The sequence below is a fragment of the Podarcis tiliguerta genome (genome assembly GCF_965153285.1).
Source record: "Podarcis tiliguerta genome assembly, chromosome: 16".
Lineage (NCBI taxonomy): Eukaryota > Metazoa > Chordata > Lepidosauria > Squamata > Lacertidae > Podarcis > Podarcis tiliguerta.
Genome location: NC_139549.1, coordinates 34,846,482 through 34,855,666, shown reverse-complemented (window position 1 = coordinate 34,855,666; position 9,185 = coordinate 34,846,482). Strand labels below are relative to the sequence as shown.

The 9,185-nt window shown below is 47.0% G+C and overlaps 2 long non-coding RNA genes across 3 annotated transcripts; both read right to left on the bottom strand.

Annotated features, from left to right (window-relative positions):
* Nucleotides 1–907: 907 nt before the first annotated feature.
* LOC310666911 lies at nucleotides 908–2,326 on the bottom strand. Its single transcript, XR_014506095.1, has 2 exons — nucleotides 2,209–2,326; nucleotides 908–1,331 (listed from the first exon to the last, which is right to left on the bottom strand). It is a non-coding gene; the product is annotated as an uncharacterized lncRNA (long non-coding RNA).
* A 218-nt stretch (nucleotides 2,327–2,544) lies between these two features.
* On the bottom strand, nucleotides 2,545–7,100 carry LOC310666900. 2 transcript variants are annotated; one of them, XR_014506076.1, is made up of 5 exons: nucleotides 5,867–7,100; nucleotides 5,597–5,679; nucleotides 4,270–4,374; nucleotides 3,073–3,760; nucleotides 2,545–2,782 (listed from the first exon to the last, which is right to left on the bottom strand). It is a non-coding gene; the product is annotated as an uncharacterized lncRNA (long non-coding RNA). The 2 variants fall into 2 exon arrangements; XR_014506077.1 differs by lacking the exons at nucleotides 3,073–3,760; nucleotides 5,597–5,679; nucleotides 5,867–7,100 and having other exon boundaries at nucleotides 4,270–4,396.
* Nucleotides 7,101–9,185: the final 2,085 nt, after the last annotated feature.

Sequence of the window (9,185 nt, the reverse complement as noted above, 5' to 3'; positions counted from 1 at the left end):
CTGCACAGGAATGTTAAGAGCTCAAAGAAGTCAACATGGCAGAGGCCAAGAGACGGAGGGGAAGCTGCTCCCAGACTCTGCAAGGCCCAGAAAGCTAAATTATCCATCTCTGACCTAGAGGAATCCAGTCTTTTCTAAACCACCTGTGGAGAGGGGAGGGGACTTTGCCCTAAAAAGAGCTGCATCCTAACCCCTTAGACTAAAGCCTGTTTGCTCATTTATCTGTGCATATTATTTATTGACAAGTTTTATATGACTTACTGTATGTTAGGGTTATCTCTCCAGCTGCTGCAGAGAGGGAGGGCGATTCAGGAGTGTTGCTGTTACTTAAAAAATAAAACGAAACAAAACAAAAACGCTGCAAACCCGGAAGTAGGTGTTTTGGGTTGTGAACTTTGCCTTGCATGCAGAACATGTTTCGCTTCCTGTTGAGTGTGTTCCATTTGTAAATTGAGTCCCCTGCTGCTATGGGAAAGCACGTCTTGGTTTAAGAATGCTTTGGTTTAAGAATGGACTTCCGGAACGGATTAAGTTCAAAAACCAACGTACCACTGTATATTGAAATAAGTGCGTTGAATCAAAAGTCTTAACAAAACATCCTTAAACAATGAAAAGGCAACAATCATTTCATTTCCTACACCCTTTATTTTACACCACTGTAAATTGTAAAAAATAAATAATTGGTGTTTGCTATTTAGATCAATCCGTATAGCTCATTGAGTAGAGCACAAGACCCTTAGTCTCAGGGCTGTCCTTTGAGCCCCACGTAGAGCAAAAGATTCCTGCAGGGGCCGGACTTGAAGACCCTCGTGGTCCCGTCTAACTCTCCCATGATTCTGTAATCTAAGGGCATTTCTTTCAAGTGAAATCATTCTCTGCGCACTCAAACACAGTTCAAACACATTCAAAGGTTTTAATAAAAAGTAATCTTTATTAAATAGTTTCCCAGATGAAATACATTGTTTCCAAGAGATTTGCATGGGAAAATCTTTTTGATTCCTCAATAATAAGGGGCAGTGGGGTGAGGGAGGCCAGGGCCACATCCACACCATTTCATGTGCTATGAAGCCGCTTTAAACACTCATGGCTTCTTCCCCCAAAGAATCTGGGAGCTATAGTTTGAAAAGGGTGCAGAGAGTTGTTAGCAGACCCCCTGTTCCCCTCCAAGAGCTACAATCCCCATAGTTCCCTGGCAAAAAGGGAACTCTATCCCTACCCCTACTCCTGACGCTAACCCTAACTCTAACCCTAACCCTTAACCTTTAACTAGAGCTACAATTCCCAGAGTTCCCTGGCAAGAAGGGAACCCCAACCCTACTCCCTAAACAGAGCTAAAATTCCCAGAGTTCCCTGACAAGAATGGAACCCTACCCCTTCCCCTACCCCTGACGCTAACTCTAACCCTGACGCTAACCCTTAACCTTTAACTAGAGCTACAATTCCCAGAGTTTCCTGGCAAGAAAGGAACCCCAACCCTACTCCCTAACCAGAGCTAAAATTCCCAGTTCCCTGACAAGAAGGGAACTTACCCCTACCCCCTAAACAGAGCTACAATTCCCATAGTTCTCTGAAAAGAAGGGAACCCTACCCCTGGTGCTAACTCTAACTCTAACTCTAACGCTAACCCTTAACCTTTAACTAGAGCTACAATTTCCAGAGTTCCCTGGCAAGAAGGGAACCCCAACCCTACTCCCTAAACAGAGCTAAAATTCCCAGAGTTCCCTGACAAGAATGGAACCCTACCCCTTCCCCTACCCCTGACGCTAACTCTAACCCTGACGCTAACCCTTAACCTTTAACTAGAGCTACAATTCCCAGAGTTTCCTGGCAAGAAAGGAACCCCAACCCTACTCCCTAACCAGAGCTAAAATTCCCAGTTCCCTGACAAGAAGGGAACTTACCCCTACCCCCTAAACAGAGCTACAATTCCCATAGTTCTCTGAAAAGAAGGGAACCCTACCCCTGGTGCTAACTCTAACTCTAACTCTAACGCTAACGCTAACCCTTAACCTTTAACTAGAGCTACAATTCCCAGAGTTCCCTGGCAAGAAGGGAACCCCAACCCTACTCCCTAAACAGAGCTAAAATTCCCAGTTCCCTGACAAGAAGGGAACTTACCCCTACCCCCTAAACAGAGCTACAATTCCCATAGTTCTCTGAAAAGAAGGGAACCCTACCCCTGGTGCTAACTCTAACTCTAACTCTAACTCTAACGCTAACCCTTAACCCTTAACTAGAGCTACATTTCCCAAAGTTCCCTGACAAGAAGGGAACCTTACCCCTACCCCATAACTCTTAACTAGAGCTACAATTCCCAGCGTTCCCTGAGAAGGGAACCCTAACCCTAACCCTACCCCAACTTAACCCTACCCCTACCCCTACCCCTACCCCTAAGCCTAAGCCTAACCCTAAGCCTAAGCCTAAGACGCCTAACAACTCTCTGTCCCCTTAACCAACTACAGTTCCCAGAATCCCTGAGGGGAAGCCATTCCTGTTCAAAGCGTCTTCATAGCACTTCCAATGGACGGTGCGCCTAATGTGGCCTAATGTTTCCTCCCTCATTTTCTTCTCTCTCCCCACTGCCCCATCACTTGCAATGCAGCAGATGTCCGCCTGCAGTCTTCCTTCAAAGCTCCTTCTCTCAGGTACAGCCACGGCCTTGTCCATTGTTCACTGCCAGTATTTCGCATTCATTTCTCCGATGTAAATAGGGACGTCCTGCGGTTCTCTTCATGACTTTGAAGGCTGGACTTGGGGAAAACCTCACCGGCTCCGGACATCCCTGTAAGGCAAAGGCAAACAGGTGAGTGGGATGGCCCCCATCCAACAGCGTCCCCCCCAGACTCCTCCTCTGTTTGGCTGCCTGTTAACAAACAAGGCTTCCAAACCCCTTTGCATCCATCTCAGCCAGCGTAGCCTCACGGCATCCACTAGCCTGAACACAAACTCTTCCAACAACCACCCACCAGCTGCAGCCTCGCCAGGTCCATTGCCAGACATCAACCAGCTTCAGAGCTGAATATCCGTCGCCTTCAGGTAGCGATCCCACCAGCAAGTAAACTTTGTACTTGCCTTCTCCTTGCTCCACAGCATCCCAGCACCAGGCGATTGCCTCCTTCCGCTTGTCAGCTTGCTGCCACAGGGCAGGAGATCACTAGGGCTGAGTGCCACCGAGCTGCCCATTTCTCTCTGGAGAGGGCAACTGCCGAGGCTTGAGCCTTGGCCCACATTTATACCCGCTCAGCTGCCAAATGTGTTTGTGGCATCACAGTCAACCCACAGACAATGGCAGCAGCTGGGGAGGCATCACCATTACACCCTCAGCCCTCACAATGGGGAGGGGGGCCACAGCTCAGCAGCCAAAACACCCTCCCCCAAGTTGTGTCTATATCTGTGAAGGCCACACCGGACACCCAAGGGGGCAGGAGGGGGACATTTTTCAGCCCAGGGGCTGCATTTCCCTCCACATGACACTAGTCAAATGTACAAATGAACAGAGCAATGAAAGCAAGCCTTATCTTCACTGTTCAAGGAATGGCATGCAGAGAGAAAGTTAGCATCTCAGTAAAAAAGCACTTTTTCACCGATCAGTCAGCCAATCAATCAATCATTTATTGTATTTGACTAAAAGCCATTACAGATCCAGTTACAAAAGCATCAAACCCAAAGACCCAAACTATAGCTCCCAGATTCATTTGCTCTTCAGATATCTGGGCGCTCCTTTTTTCAGCTTGTCATAGTCTGCATTCACCGCATAGAACTGAAAGAGGGCACCACGGTTAAGCGTTATCTCCAGCTTGGACTACTACCATGCGCTCTATGTGGGGCTACCATTGAAGGTGACTCGGAAGTGGCAGGAAAGGATCTCTAATCATTCAACTTTATTGGGCTTCAAAGCAATTTTGCAGGAAGAACCACAAGTCAATGGCAAAAACTCAGGGATCTATCCTGCTTATTCAGTCAGAGTTTAGAAGATTGAACTGGAGAGGAGAATGAAGAATCATAGAAGGAACCCAAGGGTCATCTAGTCCAACCCCAAATGCTGTGATCACACACACCAGGCCTTCCAAAGCTGAAGCATATTATTCCTCCCACCAAATGGCCATTATTATTATTATTATTATTATTATTAGCCCATCTTCCGTAGATTTCAGGGATGGGGCTGATGGGAGTTGGAGTCCCAACAATCTCTGCTGGACACCAGGCTTCCCATCCCTGGCCTATAAGATAACCAGCATCATAACCCTAGTTAAGTATTTCCTGCCATACCTTGTACTGGTCGTTGGGTCACAGCTTGTTCCAAGGCTCTGGGTTGCTCTTTTTGTCCCAGCCAGGCAGAGAAACATGACAAGAGGCAGACAGCAAGGAGTACATCTTTGGAAGAAGAAGAAAAACATACAGCATAAAGCGTAACGCTCTGTCCAACTGTTGGCACATGGTTCCCACCAAATTTAACAATCATGGCCTCCTCAGTGCCACCAGAAGAGCACTCTTCTTTTATAATGTGGGATGTAAAAAAAGGCCACCGTACCCCAAGTATTTGTAAAAGCCCTTTAAAGCCAGTTAACACATAGTTACATAAATGCAAGGGCAGCTTCTCACTGCCTTGCACCAGAGACAGCGGCAAGTTTGTGAGGCAGTGCTGGACAGAACTCGATGCTGGCAACCCAATCCTACACTTTCTCCATGACAGGTTCCTGATAGACTTTGTGCTTTCTGCTCAGAGAGTTCATTGGCTTTACACTCTTCCCAAATACCCTTTAGCTATGCTGTACCGCTCATTGCAATGCCTTGGATCCAACTTGGCTGAGGAATGGCAATGCTTATATGCCAGAGTGGTATAGTGGTTAAGAGCGGTAGTCTCGTAATCTGGGGAACCGGGTTTGAGTCTCCGCTCCTCCACATGCAGCTGCTGGGTGACCTTGGGCCAGTCACACTTCTTTGAAGTCTCTCAGCCCCACTCACTTCACAGAGTGTTTGTTGTGGGGGAGGAAGGGAAAGGAGAATGTTAGCCGCTTTGAGACTCCTTAAAGGGAATGAAAGGCGGGATATCAAATCCAAACTCTTCTTCTTCTCTAAAGCTAAGAAGCTGACACTCATGTTTTACTGTGGTTTTATAATTTGTTTTATAACTATTATTATTATTATTATTATTATTATTATTATTCTACCTCTGGAGCACAGCAGGCCACAGGTGGCACTTTAGGATGGCAACACTTAAAGAAGTGGCAAAAGCTCTGCCCCCAAGGAGCTTGGAAGGGTGCTTATCAGCCTGGCCCAGCCAGGCCACCAGTCCCTGCCACTGGGTCCCCAGACGCACTTCAGTGGCAGTGTTGCTTCTGAAAAGAAGCCAAGCTCACTCCCATCCACTCAGGCCACAAATCCCTGAGGCTAATTTTGAGTTGCATAAAGTGGTGGGCAGCTGCCACAGATGGGAGTCCAGTTGAGGTCCCATTCAAAAGCGCTTCCTGGCATCCATCAGTGAAGGACACCCAGGGGCCACTGGGAGGCAGGGAGCATGTGACGTGGTTTTGCGGGGATGGCAGTTGTCAGCACCATGCCAAAGGCTGATCCTGCCCTGAGGGGTGGCACTTACCTGGCATCAGGGTTGCGAAGAGCAAGGCGCATGGTGCACAGGCCGGTCCCTCCGATTCCAATAAAGACGAACAGAGGAATCAACTGTGATTAACAGAACGTTTCGAGCTCAAAAGCTGAAGTTGAAAACCGGAGTAAGTTGCCTAAGACAGTGTGCGTGGGAGAGGTCAACTACGAATGACACCAGATTCAGGTGGAAGGCCATGTTGATCTGTCATAGTCATAATAAATAACAAGATGAAAAAATCTTTTTTAATAATTCCAGTGGCACCTTAAAGATCAACTCAATATAAGTTTTCAAGGTATGAGCTTTCGTGTGTAATACACACTTCGTCAGATACTTCAGCCTTATAACTGTTGAGGACTGTTATGGCCAGTTGGTTCCACAGGGAAGGGCAAGGGATTCTTAAAGGGATAGATGACCAAAATTAGCTTCTAACTGCATTCTATACAGGATCTTAAAGTAGCTGTCTTATTGCAGAAGAATTTTAGAAATACACTTGAAAGAGAAGTTGCTGAACTACAACTCATTACCAAACTAAAAACTATGGAGAGCCCTGGTCTGAATGGAGATATTGGATTCATGTCCCATTATACATACTAAAGCTAAATTACTGGAATTATTTAAAAAGATCTTTTCATCTTTCATCTTGTGATGGCCATTATTATTATTATTATTATTAGCCCGTCTGTCTTCGTGCTGAGGAGTCGGTGAAGGGGCTCAGCCACCGTGGCTTTGTGGGGCAGGAACCTGTTATAAAAGTTCAGCAGCCCCAGGAACGCCTGCAACTCCGTCTTGTTCTTTGGGATGGGGGCCTGCTGGATAGCGCGGATCTTGGATGTGGTCGGGTGAAGTCCGGAGGCGTCGATAAGATAGCCCAGGAACTCTACCTGTGGAACGGCGATCTGGCACTTCTCCCTCTTTACCTTGAGCCCGGCCTCTTGGAACCTGGTCAGCACGGCACGGAGGCGCTCAAATAGCTGCTGGTGTGAGTCTGCGGACACCAAGACGTCATCAAAATATGGTACCACGCCCGGAAGTCCTTGCAGGAGACGCTCCATAAGGCTTTGGAAGATGCCAGGAGCCACACTCACCCCGAACTGCAAACGGCGGCAACGGAATGCCCCTCGGTGGGTGACGATCGTCTGGGCTTCAGCGGTGGCATCATCTACGGGCAGTTGTTGATAGACGTGATAGGCAGGACTCAAGCACAAGAGCACTTCCACCTTCTGTGAATGTCAGCAGCTGGTATTCAGAAACAAACTGCTTCCTTTATTTTTGTTTTTAGTCAGCTTGATGTAACACAGAAAATTCCTTTGCATTATTTCAGTGGAGCTCCATATGGAGTTTGCATTTTGTGGGACACAAGGTTTGAATGTCTCCATGGCAACAGAGCATCAGAGGGGAAAGACAAAGCCCAAACTGAAAATATTTAATTATGAAGTGAGTGCTTTGTGCTTTTGTTTACAGGGAAACAACAGAACTCCTCTTGTGGGCTCTTAATATCTTGGGGGGGGGGATATATAAACCCATCGCACAAAGCACAACAGATATTATCAACAAATCCAATTGCAAACTCCTATGGTAATTTTAAATTTATTCATTTCTTTCCACAGCAACATTTATAAAGGTTGATGGGATGTATTGCTCGACACCTCTTGGGTGTTAAGATTTGTAGATCTCTGACTAATTTCGTATCTATTGTGTTGAATTAGAGGTACTAAAGGACTGGTCTCTATTATTCATGGAGTGCTTTTAGTTTGGCAACTGGAGATGAGGGCAGGAGTGTCGCTGGGAAAGGGTTGTGGCCTGGGAAGAGTCTCAAGAACCAAATGGAGAGGCCTGGAGGACCACATTTGGCCCCCAGGCCTGAGATTCCCCAGCCTAGCAGACTCAAGGAAGTGGTGTTGGAAGGAGTAGATCTAGAGGGAAAGCAGGGATGTGGGGACTCTCAGTGCTGGGGAGTGGCTTCAAACCTGAAGACGGATTGGTTCGGAAAGAAGATGATCTCTTCCCTGGATTTGGAGGATAAAGCTTGGCTTTATTTCTGAAAAATTCCAGTTTGAGCCAGGAGGCCTTGCCCATCACTCCCTGAAAAACACTATATGGATATATTTCTTTCCTCAGATGCCCTGGAGGTTGAACTAGTCCGCCCACATACCAAACATGGTATGTTTACCAAAGTGGAAGGCAATATTCTTCAGCATATGACATGAGCAGCAAATGAAAGGCCCAAGGGCAAACGTTGATTTATTCTTAAGTAAACGCATAGTTTTGGCAGGATTCCTTAATGCAAAGAGGCATCGTTGCCCCAGCTCTCTGCCAATGTTTGCAAATCACCTAATCCTACAATCCTTAAATAAAGAATGAAGTCCTTCAGCGACAAGGGAAAGTGCAGCTAACGTAGCGAAGGGGCGACGTGATATGAGTAGCCGATTTCCATCCCTAGGACACTTGTGCAAAATTATTGGCTCCATAGAACTCAGCTAGAGGTCTAGTATCACAAGACAGTGCTCCAACTCCAACCCCTCTAAACCTGGATATTTTCTACCATTGCCTCTGCACTCGGGAAAGTCCTTCTCTCCGCCATATATGTGAAGCATAATCAGTTATTTGCTTCAGGTGTCTTGTTACAGGAGTGGTGAAATACACTCGGAGTCGAAAGTGGATTTCATGCCCTTTATTCAGCTCATAATGGTGAGGAGGAATGGAAGTTCCCCCAGAATATCTCCTTTATATACATTATTTACACAATGGGCCCCACGTGATTGGGTAATTCTGGGATTCTCCTGTAGGCCAATCATGTTGCGGATTCACTTCCACCTGGAGCTGGATTGGGTGGCTCAGACTGCTGCATTCTGGGTCCTATTGTTCTAGGACCAATCAGACTGCTGCATTCTGAATCCTATTGTTCTAGGGCCAATCAGACTGCTGCATTTTGGATCTTATTCAACTCAGTACATAACAGGTGGCTTGTCTCATTTCTTCGCTTGCTATTGCTTCTTCTTCCCAGCTATTGTTTTGTATGAACTCAGCCGATAACGCCACTGGCTTTGCGTAACAGAAAATAAGGGGATGGGGAGGAAATCTACCACAAATAAGCTGTACACAGGTGCTCCCTCCTCTATGACTTCGGGGTACACTTTTTCAAGGGTTAGCGTGCTGGCCATAGGAAGCTATCATTGCTGGAGACTCAAATGGGATAGGAGAGGCACGGCTGGCTGTGGGCAGTCTTTGGGGTTGGGGGAAGTTCTCCAGCAGGACAAACTTGGTTCAGTTGATAGGAGCTCTACTCTGATGCTCTCTCTCCCCCACCACCTGCAACAAAGGTAAAAAACAAAACAATAACCGCCCCCCCCCCAAACGCAAAGAGACTGGAACTACCACCCACTGGTTCTTCCCATTCCCAAGCTTCATTTGGACCCATGGCCAGCCACCTCCTAGTTTTCTCACTTCAGGCAGCAATGCTGTGGTCCTGGAGAAGGTTGGGCGCAGTGTTCTCCATCTTGCCATGGGGGATTGTTCTCACTCGCTCTATCAGGATCCCAGTACATCGTCAATATAGGACAGGGACTGGACTGACTACAGC